This window comes from Pelophylax lessonae (assembly GCF_965119305.1).
Source record: "Pelophylax lessonae genome assembly, chromosome: 12".
In the NCBI taxonomy this organism is placed as follows: Eukaryota; Metazoa; Chordata; class Amphibia; order Anura; family Ranidae; genus Pelophylax; species Pelophylax lessonae.
The window spans coordinates 48,574,487-48,598,728 of NC_138779.1; positions in this window are offsets into that span (position 1 = coordinate 48,574,487).

The window sequence follows — 24,242 nt, forward strand, 5'->3', positions numbered from 1 at the left end:
GGGCAGTTTCTGAGCTCATTTCCTTTTGGAGAGCTACTGCTGACGTGTGCCTGCTGCTGCATCTTGGGATAGTGAGTCTGGGGGTCTCTATCTGCTGGGGGTCTCCAGCGCGTTGCCTGACCTTCGGGGGGGGGGGGGGGCGCTGTAGCACAGTGGGACTTTTTTTGCAAAAAAATAAATAAATACACTTTTTCTGTCATTTTCTCAATTTTTCCTGACAGGTTCCCCTGGTGCAACATGGACCCTGCAGAACATGTGTCCCCACCTGACCCCCTCATGGAGGCCGCAGGGCCCTCCAGATCACAGCTGTCTACCGATGCAGTTTCGGGGGTTCCAAAAGCGTTTGTGTCCCGGGTAGAGGTGGCTTTTAAAGGGCGAGGTGCTAAGAAACGCCCTCCACCTAGCCCTGCCTCATCTGATGTCTCGGATTCTGAATCTGATTCAGCCACAGCAGACATGGGTCTCCCTGCCGGGTCTGCTACCTCACGCCCTGTCTCCTCTGATAGTGAGGATGACATTTCTACCTCCACTGCCGCGCAAGATAAGGCGCTGGTGGACGCACTGGTTGTAGTGTGTGAGACCCTGAAATTGGAGGATGCAGCTGCGGCTGCACCAGGGGCGCAGTTTACGTTTGGCACTCACAAGCCATCCAGAGTGGAAAAGATTTTTCCCTTTCCCGCTTATTTTGCCAACATGCTCATGAAAGAATGGGACCGTCCAAGACGTTCCCCTAGGGTGTCTAAGCGGATTGGTAGATGCAACCCTTTTGAGGAGTCTCTGGTAAAGAAGTGGACTGTGCCACCTAAGGTGGATCCACCGGTCTCCAGACTGAGAAAGGCTACCGTTATTCCAGTGGAGGAATCCCCGTCCTTTAAGGACCCAGAGGATAGGAAGGTGGAGGCTGTGGCCTGTAATATGTACTCCCTGTCGGGGACTGCACTGAGACCAGTGTTTACGATTGCCCTTGTCACGCAGATGTTGACTGAATGATCGAAGTTACTACGCCATGACTTGGAGGGAAAACAAGTCCCTCCTGCCTTTGGGGAGCTGTTGGACCAGCTAGTGCAGGGGCTACAATTTGTTTGCGATGCCGCGCTAGACTGCTCCCTCATTGGGCCAACTGTCGGTTTCGGCGGTGGTTATCCGGCGTATACTTTGGCTGAAGTGTTGGTCTGCAGATCAAACTTCTAAGAAGGCCTTGACGGATCTCCGTTTTCAAGGGGATCGCCTGTTTGGCGCTACACTGGATGACATTATTAATGGTCTCACAGGGGGGAAGAGTACCTATCTTCCACAGGCTAACAAGGTTGAGGACTCTCGTCACAGATGGGGTTCTTCCTTTTCGGCTCACAGAAAGTTTTTTTCGTTCCTCGGGGTCAGTCAAGGCACAAGGCAAAGTCCTTCAAGACTCCCTCGGGTGGTTCCAAGCGACCCTGGTCTGGAAAACAAAAGTACGGTTACAAGATCAAGTTTCGATCCCTCCCTCCGGTAAGGTTTTTCCCTTCCAATGTATGGCTGTCCCCAAATCGCTTTCTGGCACTCTATGGGGTAGTACAGGACCTGGTACAACAAGGGGTGAAAGTTCTGGTTCCGTGTGCGGAACATTTTCTGTGCGAATCCAAAAATCAAAGATGGAATCGGTGGTTCCTTCTCTACGTCAGGGGGATTTCCTGGCCTCCATAGACATCAAGACTTCACATCCCAATCTGTGCAGGTCACCAATGGTTTCTCCGTTTTGCCGTGGGAGAGGATCACTATCAGTTCATGGTGTTACCCTTTGGTCTCTCCTCAGCTCCCTGAGTTTTCATGAAGGTGTTGGCTCTGATCCTGGTGCTGCTACGGCAGCGGGGGATATTGTCCTGGGTTACCTGGACAATCTGCGTCCCCTGCGGGGCTGAAAAGAATTTGGAAATCACCATGAAAACTCTGGAGGAGTTTGGGTGGATTCTAAACCTTCAGAAGTTGTCCCTGGTGCCTTCCATGAGACTGGACTATCTGGGCCTTACTTTGGGCTCGTCCTCAGCCAGGGTGTTTCTTACTCCGGAAAAAACTCTTGAAACTTCAGACTGCGGTGCAGCTGTTGCTGTCCAGCAAATGGTCATCCCTTCAAACCTGCATGCGAGTTCTGGGATTGATGGTGTCGTCTTCCGTGGCGGTTCCTTTTGCTCAATTCCACACGAGCATCCTCCAAATGGAACAAGAATCCAAACTCTTTTGACATCTGATCCAGCTGAGCCAGGTGACCAGTGAGTCCCTGATCTGGTGGCTTCGGTCCCCGATGCTCAAGCAAGGAAAATCCTTCCTCCCTCCCTATATACTGGACAATTGTCACTATGGATGCAAGTCTGTCTGGGTGGGGAGGAGTCTTCGGTAGGTTTTCTGCTCAGGGAGTCTGGTCCCCGGAGGAATTCAGGTTACCGATCAATGTCCTGGAGCTGAGAGCGATCCAGCTTTGCCTAGTCCACTGGATCGAGCACCTGAGGGGTTGTCCAGTGCAATCAGACAATGCCATGGCCGTGGCTTATGTCAATCACCAAGGGGGCAACAAGAGTGTCCTTGCGGCCTTGGAAGTGGCAGGCATTCTTCATTGGGCAGAGCGCCTTGTTGCAGCTCTCTCCGCTGTTCACATTCCAGGAGTGGAAAATTGGAAGGCGGATTATCTCAGTCGACAGGCCTTGGATGCAGCTGAATGGTCCCTCCATCCAGAGGTGTTCCAGCAGTTGTACCTTCGTTGGGGCACTCCAGACGTGGATCTGTTAGCGTCCCGAATCAACAGGAAAGTGCAGAGGTTTGTGGCCTGCTCCTGGGACCCTCTGGCAGACACCACAGACACGCTGGTGGCCCATGGGGGTCTGTATCAGCTGATGTATGCCTTTCTTTCTCTCAAGTTGCTGCAAAGACTTCTTCGCAGGATCATGGCGGAAGGGATTCCGGTCATTCTTGTGGCTCCAGACTAACCTCACCGAGCTTGGTACACCGACCTGGTCAGGCTAGTTGCAGACTCTCCATCGAGATTTCCTCTTAGGGAGGATCTACTGTCTCAAGGGCCAATCTTCAATCCTGCTTTATGGTCGCTGGCTTTGACGGTTGGCTGTTGAAAGCCAGGTGCTGAAGGACAGGGGTTTGTCTGCTTCAGTGATTCCCACTCTGCCAAAAGCGAGGAAAGCAACTTCTAGGAAGAGTTATCATCATACATGGAAGTCGTATACGGGGAGTTTGGCCTTGAGTACTATCAAGGGTCAGGTTTCGGCTTTGGCAATTTTCTTCCAAAGGCCGTTGGCCACCTATTCCCTGGTGCCAGGGGGTGTGACACTTGGTTCCTCCGGTGCGACCTCCGTTGCCACCTTGGGACCTTAATCTGGTGCTGTTGGTTCTTCAGAAACCTCCTTTTGAAAGTATTCTGGAGATTCCCCTGCTTACCCTATCCCGGAAGGTGGCCTTCTTGGTGGCTGTCACTTCTGCTTGCAGGGTGTCGGAAATGGCGGCATTGTCCTTTCGTTCTCCCTATATAGTGGTTCATAGAGAAAGTGGTACTTCGTCCGGATCCGTCCTTCCTTCCGAAGGTGGTTTCTACTTTTCACTTAAACGAGGACATTATATTACCATCTTTGTGTCCTAAGCCCAAACATTCTAAGGAATGTGCTCTGCATACTCTGGATGTAGTTCGGGCAATCGAAGTGTACTTGTGACTACTGAGTCTTTTCGTAAGTCAGATTTGCTTTTTGTACTCACGGATAGCCCAAAGAAAGGGGTGCCTGCATCAGCTGTGACTGTTTCCAGATGAATCAGACAGACAGTGGTGCAGGCTTATTAACTAAGGGTTAGGTTCCACCTTTCCCTGTTAAGGCGCATTCTACTCGCGCGCTTAGTACTTCCTGGGCTTTTCGCCATCAGGCATCTGTGCTTCAGGTTTGCAAGGCGGCTACCTGGTCGCCTGTTCGCACCTTTGCCAAATTTTATAAGGTGGACGTTTTGGCATCGGCTGATGCCTCTTTTATTATGTAGGCTGCTGTTTAGGGAGCTTTTTGGCCTTCTTTGAGGGCGTTTACGGTTTGCTTCAGGTGGGCCTCATCTTGCTGTTCTGATGAGTTCCGTGTTGCTTGGTTGGCTGTGTTTAACCTTGGGGACTTGTTTTTTTTCTGCTGTTCGCACCCCTAATTTTTGTGGTACTGCTTTGGGACGTCCCTACTGATGCGCATCAGAGGACTGCGTCTGTCAATGAACAATAGAGAAAACTGGATTTTTGATCCTTTTCTCTTAGGTTCAGTGACAGACGCAGTACGCGCGCCTCTATTTTGATTTGGGTTGGTATCGTTTTCTCTGACACTGCTTTGATACAAAACTGACATCCTATGCAGGAAGAGAGAGAGGGTATACCCCCTGGGACTGCCCATAGGCTGTTAAAAACAGGGGCATGCCTGTAAAAGGTCTGGCGACTGACTCCCCATCAGCACTGACCAGAGGGGTTCTGGCGGAGGGGGGGGGGCTGTCCCCCTGTCAGAACACAATGGAACAGCAGGGGAGATTGCTGTACTAACATTGCATGGTTAGTACAGCTGCTCCTCCGGAGCTGTCAATTTTTTTTCATTCAGCCCGGCTGAGTTGAACGAAAAAAAATTACCAATGTGTACTACGTTTAAGTGTTTGCATTGGAAGATTTCCCCTCTATTCCTGTTCTGATGAGAACTCTGATTTTTTGGAGTCCCCCTCACTTTGTATCCCAGTGACAAGTTTTACCAGAAAAAATAGAGAGGGTTTACCTACTTAGTGGGGACACAGACAGCATTAAAAACTTGAAAGAAGTTCTTACCATTCCACACTCCACACCACAAAAATGTTCTGGAATTACATATAATTTAAAGGAAAAGTATAGCCAAAGCTATTTTGGCCATACTTCTCCTATGAATCACAGGAGTGCAGTTCATCACTCAGCCTGTCCAGGCTCGGGAAAGATACCGACTTTACAGTCGGGATTCACCCAGACAAAAGCAAAAAAGGTAGTGTGGCCCTTACTGTACCAAAAGGATCATCGTGTGGATATCATACAGCAGTACAATACTACATCTAAAAAATACAATTTAATTACTGCTTTCTGCTTTCCATGTGTCCCTTCAATGCCGTTATTCATACACAATATTCATACTTCAAAGCTGTAACAAATGCTATATACAAGTACAAACTTGTAGAAAATATAAAGATGTGCAAGTTACAATTGTGCAAAAATAAAAAGTAACTTGTGCTTAACCTCCTTAGCGGTATTCCCGAGTGTGGTTCAGGAATAACTTTCAGTACCAAAAGCGGTAACCCTGAGCCACACTCGGGATTACCCCGCAATGTTACTCACACTCTCTCCCCACTCTGTGCACGGTCAATTGCCGGCCCTTGCCTTCCGGTTCCCTCCCTGCGAGCATTGCGACGCAGGGGGGGTGGAACTGGCGGCAAATTCAAAAGTGTAAATACACAAATGACATGATACAAAGCTGTGATCCTAACGGATTACACTGTGTCATGCCATTTCAGCACAGGATTGCACCTGGTGACTTTTCCAGTGCCCTGCCTGTGCTTTTCCAGTGCTTTGTGCCTGGAAAATTTTGATCGACCATGGTGTCCAAAAATCGTTCTTTTTGCGCAAAAGCGCTTTTAGACGAACTGGAAAACGACAGCTAAAAGCGCTTTTGCGCAAAAAGAACGCTAAGAGGGGAGCACGGAATGTATTGCACAGAATACAGAAGATTACTGCACAAGTCACTTTTATTCACAAGTGGATTCATTGTCATATTGAAACTTTTTTATTATTTGTAATGCTTATATAAAAAGTTAAGCACAAGTCACTTTTTTTATTTTTGCACAATTGTAACTTGCACATCTTTATATTTTCTGCAAGTTTGTACTTAAAGTATGTATATTGTGTATAAATAATGGCATTGAAGAGGCACTTTATTTATAGTTTGCAAACAAATTATTTGGAGTCATTCGGATGTATTTTTTTGGAAAGCACGAAGAACTTTAATTCAATTTTAATTTTTAGATATAGTATTGTACTGCTGTATGATATCCACATGAGGATCCTTTTGATAGAGTAATCATCGCACTACCTTTTTTGCTTTTACTTTAGGATTACCACCATTTTAGAATCAAATCAGTGAATCCAGTGCTGCACCAATCGCCAACAATAATAAATAATATGTAAAATATCAAACACAAAAACGAATAGTTCATCATACATGTAACTTCACACCAAATAAAAAAGTGACATCCTCAAGTTCTTGAATCTTCCAATGCACCTTCTGTGTAATCCCACTACACCACCACCACTAGCAGCTCTGCTCATGTACACCGCTCAAAAAAATGAAAGGAACACTTTATAATCAGAGTATAGCATCAAGTCAAGTAAACTCCTGGAATATTAATCTGGTCAATTAGGTAGCAGAGGGGGTTGTTAATCAGTTTCAGCTGCTTTGGTGTTAATGAAAATAACAACAGGTGCACTAGATGGGCAAAAATGAGACGACCTCCAAAACAGAAATGGTTTTACAGATGGAGGCCACTCACATATTGTTCCCTACTCATCTTTTCTGACTGTTTTTCACTAGTTTTGCATTTGGCTAGGGTCAGTGTCACAATTGGTAGAATAAGGCGATACCTGGACTCTATAAAGGTTGCACAGGCAGTCCAACTTCTCAAGGATGGCATATCAATACGTGCCATTGCAAGAAGGTTTGCTATGTCTCTCAGCACAGTCTCAAGAGCATGGAGGAGATTCCAAGAGACAGGCAGTTACTCTAGGAGAGCTGGACAGGGTCAAAGAAGGTCCTTAACCCATCAGCAGGACTGGCATCTGCTCCTCTGTGCAAGAGGGAACAGGATGAGCACTTCCAGAGCCCTACAAAATAACCTCCAGCAGGCCACTGGTGTGAATGTCTCTGACCAAACAATCAGAAACAGACTTCATGAGGGTGGCCTGAGGGCTCGATGTCCTCTATTGGGCTCTGTGCTCACTGCCCAGCACCGTGGAGCTTGATTGGCATTTGCCATTGAACATCAGAATTAGCAGGTCCACCACTGGTGCCCTGTGCTTTTCACAGATGAGAGCAGGTTCACCCTGAGCACATGTGACAGATGTGAAAGGGTCTGGAGAAGCTGTGGAGAACGTTATGCTGCTTGTAACATCGTTCTGCATGACCGGTTTGGTGGTGGGTCAGTGATGGTCTGGGGAGGCATATCCATAGAGGGACGCCCAGACTTCTACAGACTAGACAATGGCACCCTGACTGCCATTAGGTATCGGAATGAAATCCTTGGACCCATTGTCAGATCCTATGCTGGTACAGTGGGTTCTGGGATCCTCCTGGTGCACAACAATACCCATCCTCATGTGGTGAGAGTATGCAGCAAGTTCCTGGAGGATGAAAGAATTGATACCACTGAATGGTCCCCCATGCTGGCCTGACTTAAACCCAATAGAACACCTCTGGGTCATTGTTTTGGTCCATCCTACATCTCCAGGTTGCACCTCAGCCTGTTCAGGAGCTCAGTGATGCCCTGGTCCAGACCTTGGAGGAAATACCCCAGGACACCATCCGTCGTCTCATTAGGAGCATGCCCCAACATTGTCAGGCATGCATACACGCACGTGGTGGGCCGTACAAAGTACCATTTTGAGTTACTGTAATGACATTTCAGGAAATGTACTAGCCTGCTGCATAATTTTTTCACTATGATTTTCGGGATATCTTTGAATTCAGCCATTTCCATCAAACGATGTGGCATTCTTTCATTCCTAACACATTACCCAGTCCATATCAGTATAGATATCCAGCATGAGATTTTTCACCTTTGAGATCTGATGTGTTTTCAAAGTGTTCCTTTAATTTTTGTGAGCAATGTATTTGACCTACTCAGTATTAGGTCAAAATGTGCCTGTTCTTTTAAGACGACAAAAAAAAATCAGTTGTGTTGCTCGATGGATTTCGCCTTATATACTCACGAATTCCCAGTGGCCGGTACCTAGAATATAATTTTAAAAAAATCAGTGTTTTGCGTAAATGCGCTCATTTATTAATAAAAAAGCAGATATAATACACATTATATTGTGCACTGCAGTTATCTGAGCTCACACTAAGTTCACACCATTCCAAGCATAGACACCATGGAGACTGCAGCTTGTGTGCATGAACCCTGTCCATTATACAGACTCACTACTGCTATCCCCTTGGAACTGGACACTTATTCATACCACAGGCTGCTCTCCCGAATGTTAATCTCCGCTTGTCATTTGACACTACTCCTAAACCACTGGCTCCTTCCCCTTACGTATTACACCACGAGCGTGGCTTCATCCCTCTGATGACAAGTGGTTACAGGATAGGTTTAACTTTAGTATAAGGTGACCAGATTTTTAAAATGAAATTTGGGGACATATATTTTTTTTTATTGACAAGTGGTAAACTATTTTATAAGCATATTTTCCCTAAATTATATATGCAGTGTATGCGGTATGTGTTTATGGAAAGATTCTATGATATATACGTTACTTCTCGTATTTCGTCCATAAGCTAAAAAAAAAAGATACTACTTAGAATTTTTTGAGATATGACTACCAAATGTTATAAAGATAGAGAAATAACAGAGTGCAGAGTTCAGGAGTGCGTTACATAAATAATGCAGGGCTAAGGAGCACGCTACATAAGGAATGCAGGGCTAAGTAGCACTCAGGAGCGTGCTACATAAAGAATGCAGGGCTCAGGATTGTGCTACATAAAGAATGCAGGGCTCAGGAGTGTGCTACATAAAGAATGCAAGGCTCAGCTGTGCCTATCTATGCAGCCTGACCAGTGGACAGCAATGCAGCCTCACCAATGCCCATCTATGCAGCCTCATCAGTGGCCAGCAATGCAGTCTCACCAGTGGCCAGCAATGCAGCCTTACTAGTGCCCATCCAATGCAGCCTTACTAGTGCCCATCCAATGCAGCCTTACCACTGCCCATCCAATGCAGCCTTACCACTGCCCATCCAATGCAGCCTGACCTGTGCCCATCCAATGCAGCCTGACCAGTGTCCAGCAATGCATCCTGACCAGTGCCCATCCAATGCAGCCTGACCAGTGTCTATCCAATGCAGCCTGTCCAGTGCCCATCCAATGTAGCCTGACCAGTGCCCAGCGATGCAGCATGACCAGTGCCCAGTGATGCAGCCTAACCAGTGCCCAGTGATGCAGCCTGACCAGTGCTGATCTATGCAGCCAGAACCAGAGAGAAGAGGAGAGCCAGCGGGATCATCACACAGGCCGGCGTTGCCCACTGTGTCAGCTTTAATTTGAATCGCCGGGCGCCCGCACTCACACAAGCCTCGCCTCCTTGATCGGTTCCTACCTATGATAGACAGCACATGTCCCGGCATTGGACAAGTGTGCTATCTATCAAAGGAGCCAAACCAGAAGGAGGGACTTTGGGTGACTGCGGACACCCAGGGATTCAAATAAAAGCTGACACAGTGGGAGACACCGGCCTAACTCCCCCCCCCCCCTCCCATACTGTGTGGCATCTGGGGCATACCGCCCCCCCCCATTGGCACCCCCCCTCTGCCTTAGCACCCGCCCACGATTTGCCCTGCACCTAGTGCAGTCCATGAAATCCGGGGAAAGACTGGCTCCGGGGACAGTGTCCTCAGGCCGTGGACTGTCCCCGGAAACCAGGGACGTCTGGTCACCCTACTTTGGTAACAGGTTATATGTTACACCCGTATTTAGGGTGTAACATGCTACTAATGCGGCAGCCCCCCTTGCTTCCTCATCCCCCATTGTGACGCTGTCACAATATAAAAAACAACATGGCTGGGCGTCATTCATTCTTTCACACAGCTGTATCATTCATTCACACATATCTATCTATGAATGAATGAGCTACAGGTCTCATCTGCCACCTCTGGAGATGGCTTGTAGTTCTCAAGGAACTGTGAAGGCACTGATAAGTGCTCTTGAAATTCATTGACACGTCCTGCAATTCAGTAACTGCACAGCTGTACTGAGTGTCTGCAGGAGCCCGACATTGTATCTGCTGATACCGGTACAATACTCTGCAGACTCCAAAGAAAAGAAATGTATAAATGCCCATTTTTAACCCGCATTTATTTATTTTTGTTAAAGTGAACTTAGGCTTTAAAAAATATAACAGAAAACACGGGTAGAGAAAAAAAAGATCAGTTTAAAATCTCAAGTTGATTATTGCAGTTAATGTGCACTTAAAATAATGTTTTTTTTTAGCACATCCACTGTCATAAGTGTAGGAAGTGTATTAAAGCTACTGTATTTCATTTATGTATTTATTTATGTGCTCATTGTTTTACAAAATGCTCCTTCCTAGAATTAACTTTTTAGAACCTTGGAAAAAATGAGACATAAACATGCAAATGAAAGTAAAAATTTAAGAGGTGTTCTGTTATAGGGAATATCTAGAAATGATTGATAATGGTGCTAAAGCAGTACCCTGAACAAATCTACCTTTTGTCAGGAATTCCTCCTAAAAACTGGCATTACACTTCCTGTGCCTAGGCACTCCTTTTCTGTATCCTTATAGCTGTATATCTCTAGTGTGTGATCATCAAAGTCATCTACTGCCTCTGACCGCAAGTTTCACAGATTTGGACTGAGATTTGGTGATATTATTACTGTACCGCTCACTGTTCTCCTTGCTGGAGAGAAAGCTGTACCTAAGGACCTGAAGTGCAAGAATCTCCCTGCTTCTGCTTCATTTATTCCAATTGGTCTGTGCTTCCTTCACCCAACTGGTCATCAGATCACAAGTCATCAGGGGGACAACTATGACACGAGAAAGCAAAACTCTGCCTGTACCAAAATGGCTGCCTTCATACAGGGACACAGTACAAGGCATGAAAAGTCAGTAATAGGATGAAGATCAGCTGCAAGGAGAGCACAGGCAATACTGGTGACAGTCCATTGTTCTTTACAGTACTTGGCTTCATTTGGACACAGCTTCCAGAATTCAGTTCCTTTTAATCTCCTAATCAACCAATACAAGCAAATCAAAGTCCCATTCACCTAAAAAAAAATATAAAAAAAATAATAATAAAAGAAATAAGACTCATGTTACACTAAAAACAGGATGTTTAATTGCATTAACAATGTTTTCTTCCCTGAGAACAAACCTCCTGCACATTGGTGTCTTTGCAGTTATTGCTGTTCGCCTATTTACAGTATTACAATAGGAGGAAATGGTGGGTGAACCTCCACTAAACAGATGATTTCACAATTCCCTGATTGTGGATTGTTCTATTTTCCCAAACATGTTTCTCTGCCAAAAATAAGTATACCAGTAAGTGAGGAGAAAAGCCAACACCTAGAACAGTGTTTCTCAACCTTTTTTTCGGTCGAGGCACTCTTTAACCACTTGCTGACCGCCTAACGTACATGTACTGCGGCAGGTTGGCTCTATTGCACGAAATCACGTACCTATACGTCATTTCGTGCAATAGCCACTAGGGGGCGCACGCGCGCCACCGGAGGCACGATCGCGCGCTGATTGGACAAAGAGAGAGCCAATCAGTGGGTCCGGCACACCTGATGTCCGCCGGCCACCCGCCATCGTTCCCCAGACAGGCAGAATGGCGATGTTAACAAGGCAGATCGCTGTTCTGACAGGAGAGAAGATAGAGATTGTGCTAAGCAGTAACACAGATCTCTGTCTTCCCCCAGCCAGAACATCCCCCACACAGTTAGCAAGTACCCCCTAGGGACACAGTTAACCCTTTGATTGCCCCCGATGTTAACCCCTTCCCGCCAGTGTCATTAGTACAGTAGCAGTGCATATTTTTAGCACTGATCACTGTAAAAATGTCACTGGTTTAAAAAAAAAGCGTCAGGTGTCCCAATTTGTCCGGTAAAATGGGATCGCCGCCATTATCAGAAAAAAATAAATAAAAATGCCATAAAAATATCCTTTCGTTTGTAGACGCGATAACTTTTGTGCAAACCAATCAATATACACTTATTGGGATTTTTTTTTACCAAAAATATATAGCAGAATACATATTGTCCTAAACTGATGAAAAAATTATATTATTATTTTTTTTTTTTCTTCAAAATTGTTGCTCTTCTTTTGTTTATTCAGTTAAAGTAACGCAGTGCCGTATCGCAAAAAATGGCCTGGTCATTAAGGGGGTAAAACCTTCAGGGGCTGAAGTGGTTAACCATTTAAGGACCTGGCCTATTTCTGCAAGGATGCTGTGGAGGCAATAGAATCCTCCTTATTAACTAATGGTGTAATTTTTTAGGATGCCAGTGTCTAGAAAGTCGTAATGGTGCATAATGAAAACTCGTGGCTGTGTGTAACTTAAAGGCAGGCTTGTATACAATTTTTGATCAGTTTTAGGCATTTTGCCAAGGCACCCCTGAAGAAACCTCAAGGCACCTCGGTTGAAAAAGGCTGACCTAGAACACTATATAAGGCTACATGCACAGGGGTGGTTTTTGGGTGCCTGGGAGTCACAGGTGCAGTATACAACCCCGCTGCCAGCAGATGTATGACAGGCTGAAATACGTGGCAGCTGGACGCTGCACCCAACAGTACTCATGTTTAAGGCAGTATGGGCTCAGGGAAATATACCCGGGAAGGCGGAATTCTGGCATTCTGGGCATACATCTCCAAATGCACATAGCTCTAAGTGCAAGTACTGCTTGGTACAGCCTCCAGCTGTCAAGTACTTCAGTCTGTCATAAATTTTGACAGGCGTTTTGCAGGCAGCTGGACGTTGCACTAAAAATGCCAGGATTTGAGGCACATGGGCCAAACGGTCCATGTGCTTCAGGCCCTATGGTCATGAAAGCATAAGAATTAAATGCACCGCAATTCACCATGTTTTACTAAAAACTTTTTTTTTTTTTTCAGATTTTTCATATCTGCCTATTATTTTTACTGATTAACAAAAAATGAAGGGCCTATTACATTTTTGTTACGTTTTAATGCACAATGTATTAAGGCAGCCCATTGAGCATAATGGATTATGCAATGGACTGCAACACATTGCCATGCGTTGGAGAAGGCAGCTATATAGGTGCGTTATTAATAATAACGCAATGTAATCATGTATATGAACCCTTAGGCTCCGTTCACATCTAGGCGTTTTTGGGGAGTTTTTCTGCTCTAGGATCAGCTCTCAAAACGCCCAACAAGACAAATCCTATTCATTTCAATGGCCCCTGTTCACATCTGAGCGTTTTGACGCTGTTTACAAAACGCCCAACGCTCAAAAAAGTACATGAGCTTCTTTTTGGGCAGATTACAGGCGTTTTACATTGGTATCTATTCAATCAAAAAACGCCTGTAAATCGCGGTAAAATCGCGGTAAAAATCGCGGTAAAAAAACTCGCGAAAACGCTACGCTCAGGTGTGAATGTAGCCTTACACAGAATTGGTGATAAAGTACCAAATCTTGGGTGGCTGATTAGCCCAACATACACTCAGCAGGTGTGAAAAAATGCTGTAAATGAAGAATGCTTTCATAAATATATGTGTTGATAGTTTATTTTTATCAATTAACAAAATGAAAAGTAAATGAACCGAAGAGAAATCCAAATCAATAATTGTTTGTGAAGGAACTCGGCAGGTACGTTTTTTTCAAACATCTTGGAGACCTAACCACAGATCGTGTGTGGATGTAGGCTGATTCAAACCCTTCTATGTAATTCCAGACAGACTCCATGATGTTGAGATCAGGGCTCTATGGGGGCCAAACCATCACTTCCAGGACTCTTTGTTCTTCTTTACACTGAAGATAGTTCTTAATGATATTGGCTGTATGTTTGGGGTCATTGTCCTGCTGCACAATAAATTTGAGGCTAATCACACGCCTCCCTGATGGTATGGCATGATGGATATATATCTGCTTTCTATTTCTGAGCATAAGGGACACCATTGATCTCGACCAAATCTCCAACCCCATTTGCAGAAATGAAGCTCCAAACTTGCATGGAATCTCCACCATGCTTCACTGTTGCCTACAGACACTCATTATTGTACCGCTCTCCAGCCCTTCACCAACAAACTGCCTCCTACTACAGACAAATGTTTCAAATTTTGACTCCTCAGTCCAGAGCACCTGCTGGGATTTTTCACTTAGCCGTGTTTCCACATTTGAGGTTTGGCTTTTTTGCTTCAATTCTTCCATGAAGACCATTTCTGGCTAGACTTCTCCAGACAGTGTATGGGTGTACCTGGGTTCCACTGGTTTACACTAGTTCTGTGCTGATGGGACTGCTGGACATCTTGCGATGTTGAAGAGAAGTAAGCATGATGTGTCTTTCATTTGTTGCGTTAAGTTTCCTTGGCTGACCACTGCATCCAGGGTCCTCAACGTTGCCCGTTTCTTTGTGCTTCTTCAAAAGATCATGAACAACACATTTTGAAATCCCAGTTTGCTTTGAAATCTTTGCTTGAGGGAGACCTTGTTGATTCAATATAACCACCTTGTGTCTTGTTGCTGCGCTCAGTCTTGCCATGGTTTATGACCTATGACCTAAAACTGTCCTCCACAACCTTATCTTAGTAGCAGAGTTTGGCTTTTCCTCACCCAGTTTTAAGCCTCCTACGCAGCTGTTTCTGTTTCAGTTACTGACTGTGTTTCAGACAACATCTGAAATTGATGATCATTAGCATTTGCTTGGTATAATTGTTTAATCATACACCCGACTCTAGGGCTGACCATACCTTCTAACAATTTTCCTTTAGATTTACCAAAACCATATAATATGAGGTCAAACCTAAACACTTTTAATTTGTATGCAGTCAGGCAGGCCCACGCACTACATAGTTGAAGGTAAATCTAAAGAAAATTAAATAAGAAGATTGTATAATGTATGGCCAGCCTTAATCACTTCAAGGCCGGAAGGATTTGCCCCCTTCCTGACCAGGCCCTATTTTGCGATTCGGCACTGTGTTACTTTAACGGACAATTGCGCAGTCGTGCGACACTGTACCCAAATAACATTGATGTCCTTTTTTCCCACAAATAGTTTTCTTTTGGTGGTATTTGATCAGTTGTGCGATTTTTATTTTTTGCGCTATAAACAAAAAAAGAGCGACAATTTTGAAAAAAAAAACGTATTTTTCACATTCTGCTATATGACAAAATCTAAATTTTTTTAACATTTTAGGCCAATTTGTTTTCTGCTACATATAAAAAGCTACATATAAAAAGCTACATATAATAAGCGTATTTTGATAGGTTTGCGCAAAAGTTATTGCGTCTTCTAACTACGGGAAAGATATTTATGTCATTTTTATTGTTTTTTTTTTTTTACTAGTAATGGCGGCGATCTGCAATTTTTTGCGGGACTGCGACATTGTGGCGGACAGATCAGACCCCTGACTGACATTTTTGACACTTTTGGGGGAACCAGTGACATTACTACAGTAATCAGTGCTAAAAATATGCACTGTTACTGTAACAATGACACTGGCAGGGAAGGGGTTAACATTGTGGGTGATCAAGGGGTTAAATGTGAGCCTAGGGGGGCGTGGCTTCTGAAAGCACCATATAGACATGTGATCCTATATAGAACAGCTGACCGTTCTTCTCGCTCAGCGGGTGTCAGACGGCAATCGGAGCCACCTGCCCACTGCGTCGGCTTCCCCGCTGACGAGCGGGGGTGGGAGCGTGCTTTCCCCCTAGCCCCATGCTCGCGAGCACCGTACATGCGCGGCGATTTGCCTGGGAGCTGCTGCCTGCCGCCATATAACTGCGGCGGGTGGTCGGGGACAGGTTAAAGGAGTTGCAAAGTCAGAAGGATTTTAATCTTAATGCATTCTATGCATTAGGATAAAAAACCTTCTGTGTGTAGCAGCCTTCCCCAGCCCCCTTAACATTTACCTGAGGTCCCACTTTGTCCCGCGATGTCCACGAGTGTCTCAGCTGTCTGAGATTCTCCCTCCTGATTGGCTGAGACACAGCAGCGGCGCCATTGGCTTCCGCTGCTGTCAATTGAAGTCATCTAGCCAATCAGGACAGAGAGAGGGGCGGGGCGGATCAGAGCTCAGTGTCTGAATGGACACAGGGAGCTCTGGTTTGGCTCGGGTGCCTCCATAGCAAGCTGCTTGCTGTGGGGGCACTCAACAGGAGGGAGGGGCCAGGATCAAAGAAGAGGGACCCGAGAAGAGAAGGATCCAGGCTGCTCTGTGCAAATCCACTGCAACAGAGCAGGTAACATGTTTGTTTTTTTTGTAGGAAAAAAAACAAGTCTTTACAATCACTTTAAGCCTACAAATGATTTGACTTTGTGAAAGTGTACAAAGATGCAAGTGTAAAAATTGATGCTGGTTTGAAGCCAAAGTGTAGACACCCCAATTAATGATTTGATTTAATTGATTTGATTTAATTGATTTAGATTTTTAGACCTGCGAATATCTGAGGAAGAGCAAAATTACTTTGAGAAACTGATTTCACCAAAGAGGTGGCTCTCAAAGATTTGCTTGTTAAAAAAAGATCCGCTTTCTTTTTGAAGTATATTTTGGATAGCTTAGTTTAATAAATGTAGTAATCTAGGCATTTCATTAGTTTTTTTTCCAATTATGGTTATTTTGCACTGTTGCTTACAGTATATTTATTAACTTTTTTGCTGTTATTTTCCTTTCTGTGAAAAGAGAACAGGCCCAGGGTAGTTAAAATTTCTTTTGTAAGCTTTCAGAGCTATGTAAAGCCCATTGTAGTAATAAAAAAAACACCCTAAGGCTCCATGTACACGGGACGTTGTAAATGGCCGTTTAGGAGCAGTTGGGCGTTTTTTTTAGAAGCCCCTGAACCCATCTACATTTTATCTTATCTGTCCATGTACATAGGGTCGTTTACAGTCATTTGCAGGCAGTTGAGTTCAGGGACGTTTTTTGGAACGCAATTATTTGCGTTTGAGAAACGCGGCCGAACATGACCAAACGTGACCGAACGTGATGAAGATACGTTCAGCCACGTTATACGTTTTTTTTCTTCCATTCAAAATCAATGGTTCCCTATGGGAGCCTATTGATTTGAATGGAAGTCACACCGCAAGTCGGATCAGGATGATCCGACTTGCGGCGCGACTTGCGCTGTGAGAATCTTAAGGGGGAACTCCATGCCAAAAATGGGAAAAAAATGGCATGGGGGTCCCCCCCAGGTTCCAAACCAGGCCCTTCGTGTCCGGTATGGAATTTGAGGGTAGCCCCACGCCGAAAAAATGGCGTGGGGTCCCCCTCAAAATCCATACCAGACCCTTATCCGAGCACGCAGCCCGGTAGGGCAGGAAGGGGGAGGGGACGAGCGAGCGGCCCCACCCCCCCCTGGACCATACCAGGCCACATGCCCTCAACATGGGAAGGGTGTTGGTGCTTTGGGGCAGGGGGAGCTCTGCACCCCCCACCTCAAAGCACCTTGCCCCCATGTTGATGAGGACAAGGGCCTCATCCCCACAACCCTGGCCGGTGGTTGTGGGGGTCTGCGGGCAGGGGGCTCATCGGAATCTGGAAGCCCCCTTTCATCTGTGACATAAGGGGGCGGAGCCTCCGGTGACGTCACCGGGAGGCCACGCCCACAATTGCTATATAACAAGCTGCAGAGACCGGAGACCAGGATAAACACCGGAGACATCGTCGGAGGAGGACCGGAGGAAGAAGAAGACCAGAGGAGGCAAAAGAGCAGAAGACCGGAGAGGGAGAAGACCAGAGCAGGAGAAGAAAAGATGAAGATTTTTAATAAACTTTCCAAAACGTCTCCTGTCGTTATTTACATACACTGCCTTTTATGGGGTGAATGGGTAGGGGTACAGTGTACCCCATACCCATTCACATAGGGAGGGGGTCCGGGATCTGGGGGGTCAGTTTCAGGGTCTTGGCAATCTTCTTATAGGCAGGTAGGCCATCTTTATGTAGGACAACAATTCTTTTTTCAGATCCTCAGAAAGTTCTTTGCCATGAGGTGCGAAGTTGAACTTCCAGTGACCAGTAGGACAGAGTGAGAGCGATACCACCAAATTTGACACACCTGCTGCCCAATGCACACCTGAGACGTTGTAACACTAACGAGTCACATGACACAGAGGAGGGAAAATGGCTAATTGGGCCCAATTTGGGCATTTTCACTTAGGGGTGTACTCACCTTTGTTGCCAGCGGTTTCGACAATAATGGCTGTGTGTTGAGTTATTTTGATAGGACAGCAAATTTACACTGTTATACAAGCTGTACACTCACTACTTTACATTGTAGCAAAGTGTCATTTCTTTAGTGTTATCACATGAAAAGATATAATAAAATATTTACAAAAATGTGAGGGGTGTACTCACTTCTGTGAGATACTGTATATATCTATAACTAACTAATAAGTGAAATATATATTGGAAAACTGAAGGTGATGATTTTTTTTGCCCTGGTATTGCTGTAATGTACTAGAATTTCTGCTTGTAACAGAGGAAAGGTATTCACAAACACAGACACTCCTCACTGTTTCTTACATGAAGAAATGATAAAGTGCCAAATGATCAGTCAATGTTTCCCAAAGCTGCCAGTCAGGTTCAAAAGCAGGCTTGGAAGTTTGATAATACATGTTGATGAGCACTAATACAGAGGTACATTCCCAGTGACCCTGTGAGGTTTGTTCTAGATTCTGGCTGAAGTGAATTACAGGGAACTCCGATTGAAGTTGCAATGTTTGCATGGGTTGGTCTTGCTTGTTCTCTGGAATTACTCTTTAAACATATATTTTCATTTTTGCAGATTGTAAGGAATGTCAGCTAGGATTGCACCGATACCAATTTTTTACAGGCGAGTACAAGTACCGATACCTTTGGTCAAGTACTCGCCGATGCTGATACATACAAGTACTCATGCAAATGCTCTGATATCTGAAACTGATACCTTTGTAGTGCAATTTGAGCCCATACAAAATAAATGGTCTCAAATCGCACTGCAAAGAATCACAAGCGATTGGAATAGGAATGTGGTGCAATTTTTGTCAGAATCGCTTGCACTTTCCACCGTTCCTGTGTGAACCCAGGCTGAAATCACTATGACAAGCCTGGGTTCACACAGGGGAGGTGGGAGAAGCCGCAATCGATTCAGACAGGAATCACACTGCATTCCTGTTCAAATTGCATGCAATTCTTTGCAGTGCGATTTGAGACCATTTATTTCGTAAGGGCTCAAACCGAACCACAAATGAATCGGTTTTAGGTATTGAAGCATTTGCACAAGTATGAGTACTCGTGCACATGCTCATTATCAGCCCTGATACCGGTAGCGGTGCAACCCTAATGTCAGCTAGGAGTGTAACCAGTGATGTGGTGAATGATGATAACCTTCTGTTCTCATCATTCAGATGTTTCAGAACTGAATAGAAAACAAATGAAGTGTACGGTGTTTCTCTCAATGATTTGAATCTCCAGATCTGAGGTGACAGAGCACACACTGCAGAGCCCACCAGTCCCCACACACACCTGTCCATCGCTGACCTCATGCAGTAAACTCCACAGACCTCGCTCATTGCCATTTAATGCACACGCTGCTTTTATGATGTGTTCTGTTGCTTTGAGTGTATTGGGAGCAATATGGGTCATTGCTCTGAAGAGTGTCACCAGCTCCCATAAGCCTTTGCAAACTGAAATGTTGCAGTGGCTCTGGGTAGACCCGACCTCCATGCAGGATTTGAGGAGAGACTGAATGAATGTAGTGGAATATGAACCCAGAAATGCGGTGTGTCAGGGGAGATGAGGTTAGCTGGTCTCGGTGTAGAGAGATGAATGTCAGTACAAAAACATTGATTTATCCTTTACATCTCTTTGTTTTTTGAGTGTTTGTATGGAAACCTCAGGGTTACACTATGCAATGTTACATTAATCTGATATTACGTTATTTTTTAACTGTGATGAACTGGCAAAATAATATTATAGTAACTAGGGTTGCTGTTTGGGTTTGGGAAAGCACTAAACTCACCTTTTAACATTGCAGATTCAGTCCTGGAAAGCTAGAACCAAATATTTGTAATAATTGAGTGTGCTACATTTGGCGCAAAAAATGAGCTAGAAAAACATGCAGCTTACATATTTATATGCACATTGCAGTAATCGTATGCATACACTGTAATTACTATTACTAAGATGATTTATAACTCGCAATTTGTATTGTCACTAAAATGACATAGAAGCCCCCCCACAGCTGGGAAGGTATGTAGTCATTAAAGCGGAGTTCCGGGCACAGAAAGCATTTTTCAATAAGCATACCCCCCGGGACAGTCAGGGCTAGTACATTCCACAATGGCTAGCCTCTGATCTGTCCCGGTTCGCACTTACCTGCAAGAAGAAATACTTACTTATAAAATTTCTTCCACAGCGTTTCCATCTCTCTTGTGGGCAGTTGAAGCCGGCGCGATCCTCTTCCGCGTCTTTTTCCGCGTCCTCTTCTCCCAGAATGCGCCTGCACCGGCCCCTCTCGTCACTTCCGGCGCGGCGCCGCATTCCTCCACAGCTTCTGGGCATGCCCAGAAGTTGTTTAGCAGGGAATGCGGCGTCTCCCCGAAAGTGACGAGCGGGGCCGGTGCCGTCGCATTGATTCCTGGGAGCGATGACGTTCAACTCCCAGGAATCATCGCGAAGGAGGAAGTGACGGAGGAGCCGCGGCACAGAGGGAGGAAGTACATTGAGGTGAGTATTTTCGATCTTCAATTACAAGGTGAGTTTTAAAAAAAAAAACCTAACTATCCAATTCCTTTTCAGGTGAAGATGAAGACGCGGACAGGCACAAAAAAAAAATATAACGATTTTGTGCCCGGAACTCCGCTTTAAAAATAAATATTGTGTGTGTGGGGTTCTCCTTAGTATTCTAAATTGACCTTTATTCACCCATGCAATCTGGGTGTCCAGAAAGGAGGGCTTGAGCAGGACCCCCCCCCCCCCTCAAATTCTCTACCATACCAGGCCACATGCCTTTTAACATTGTGGGTTGTCCCTTGCCAGGCAAAGCCTCCCCCTCCTGTCAAAGTACCCTTGACTCAATGGAAGTAACCTTGTGTCAATAAAAGTACTTTGTCAATATCAAGGGACAAGCACCTCTTCCCCCAACATGTGCCACAACGAGGGGGTGGGAATAAAGGGGCGACTTGTGATATCTGGAAGTCCCCCTTTTAAGGGGGTGATCAGATATCTGCACCTCCCAGGTACCCCCTACCTATTCCCTCAAAGATTTAAAAGCAAAAAAAAAACAAACACACACCAAGTTAAAAATCCTGGAATTATGCTTTAATACCCCCAGAAGTAAATCCAGAATCAATCATGGCGTTCGTGGAGGTAATCTGTCAAATTTGTTTTTTATTATTTATTTTTAGTATCCAGAGGACATATAGTAATACTTCTAATAGCACAATAGTATATAGATTGGGTTAACACTATACAAAGGACGCCAGGTACAGTATAGGTTGTATCTAAAACAGTCTGAAGCGGAAAGTCATTCACAGTAGTCTACTGCACCTGCACACATCAACACTGAGACGTGTATAGTTTCAGCGAATGTGATCCCCAACCTCTTACCACAGATCAATGAAAATATTTCCCATGCTGCCTGGAGCTTATAAACTAGTTGCCAAAAATAGGAAAAGAAGGTGACGATTATTCAACCCCTCAATGCTATCATAAAGTTGTATACTCCCAACTGGAGGGAGGAAAACCAATCTCTAGGTGAGAGGTTGAAAATACAACATGAGAGGTATAAAAGTGTTCTATGCAAGAGAGAAAACCAAAGCAGTGAGAGAAAAAGGAAAAAAGGAGGGGGGGGGGGGGTAACCCGCTGAACATTTGTAACAGATTCCCACTATGTTGGTTTGTGCTTGCATATGGCCTTGTTTGTCCTGCCAGGCCCTCGTGGATTCCAGGCCCACAGCTCCCAGAATAGCAATTCCCAGCGGCAGCCAATTGAACATGAGCATGCAATTTCTTTTTCAACAGACTTGTATGCATGGGTCCCTTGGTGGTCCCTGAGTGTTTGCATCAGTACAACCTTACCTACGATCTTTATTACATACCACAAACTGTTTTACTTCATAGAATTTATGTATCGCATCAACCCCTGAGGAAGTGAACGGTTGTTCACGAAACGCGTCGGGCTTCCAGGATGCATTTTCATACCTACCATGGATTGTTCTATGGAATACTGTACTTGACTATAAATATATAATATTTTATGTAGAACATCACAAAACTGTTTGACAATACAGTACTTGCCTGTGTTCACTTGTTGACATTGTATGTACCAAAAATTAGCATTTTATATCTCATCAAGGGCAAACTGTTGCAACTTCCGATGTTATTTTGGGATGGAGGTGCATCACGGGGTGCATCAGGCCATATTTTATTATTCAGCTGGAGGGAGGAAAACCCATCTCTAGGTGAGAGGTTGAAAATACAACACGAGAGGAATAAAAGTGTTCTAACCAAGAGAGAAAACAAAAGCAGTGAGAGAAAGAGGAAAAAAAAAAGAGGGGGGGGTAACCCGCCAAACATTTGTGACAGATTCCCAGCAGCATTTATTTAAATTTACCCTGCTGGGAATTCTGGGAGGTGTCATTGACCAAATTAACTCAATGTCTTGCAGTGTGTACTGCCCACCTGAATTCCATAACCACTGACTGCAATGCTGCTCAGATTTGGGTTTCAGGGTTTTTCTCACTTGTGGCTTTTTTGGCAAAACTGCTGGTGAATTGGACACAGAATTCTTTACATAGTGAAAAATGTAATTCCTCTAATAATTACTATCAATTATTCAAAGGAAGCTGCTACATCTGTCAGCAGGGGGGGAGATTGCGAGTGGCCGGCGGCCATCGGAGCTGCCTGTCACATGCACTGGCTCTCCGCCTGACAAGCGGGGGTGGCAGCGCGCCGCCGGCATCGCGCGCTCGCCCCCTAGAGTCTCCTGAGCGAGCGACTTAGTACTATGTCGGTTTGCCAAAGAACGGCCGCCTGCCGCAGTAAATCTGCGGTGGGCGGTCTTCAAGTGGTTAAAGGTGAGCTCCAGGCAGGTATAAAATGCACAAATTTTTGTAGCTATGTAAAATGCAATATTAAATTCATTTTTTACATACAAGCAGGGTGAGGACTTGAACTTGCCTTGGTATCAGCTTCCTGGAGTGTGAGAGAAAGAATGATTCACAATGGCTCAAAAGTGATATGGTCCAGAAATATTAAAGGTGGATAAAATGCCTGGACCAGATGGCATTCACCCACACATTCTAAAATAATTGAGCTGTCATTTCAAAGCCTTTGTTTCTAATTTTTAGGGACTCGTTAAGGACTGGAATAGTACCACTGGATTGGCGTAGGGCCCATGTGGTGCCTATATTTAAAAAGGGATCAAAGTCTTTACCAAGTAACTACAGACTTGTTAGTTTAACTTCTTTAGTCAGGAAGATACTGGAGAGTTTAAAGGGTAACTCCACTTTTGTGGGGGAAAAAATCAGCAAATAAAGAAAAAACAATATAGCGTATACAATTGTGGCACAAATCAGATTGTAACTGAATGTTATTAAAAATGACCTTTCCTTTACAATCTGCAGCTGTTGTATTGTTCTGAAAATGCAATGCAATATGGCTACTTGGAGCTGTTCTGTACACAGAATGTATACTGACCACACCCCAGAAACATAATTTCCTGCTTGTGTGATTGGCTCATCAATTTTCCCAGAAGTCTGCCTAAGATACAAGCCAGATTTCTGGCATCCCCTGCAACAAAAATGTCATTTATGGGGAAATAATCCCAATAGGAACACGTCTAAAGGGATGCAGGCTCAGCAGCTTTCCTCATTAGAGCTCTGCAGCTGCCACAGCTGATAAATAATTATGAAACCACTCCCATTTGACCCACTCAGCACAGAGGAACTAACAATTATTTCTTCAGAATAACAAAAGGTAGGAATCTGCAACAAAGTTTGTTAAAATTCTTGTAATGTACAGAGATCACCCAGAGGGGGATGTTTTTTTCTCAACAAAAGTGGAGTTATGCTTTAATAAAAGACCACATAGATGAGTTCTTGCTGGAAAAAAATATTTTAACCACTTGCCTACTGTGCACTTAAACACCCTTCCCATCCAGGCCAATTTTCAGCTTTCAGTGCTGTCACACTTTGACTGACAATTGCGCAGTCATGCTACACTGTACCCATATGAAATTTTTATCATTTTTTTCACACAAATAGAGCTTTCTTTTGGTGGTATTTAATCAT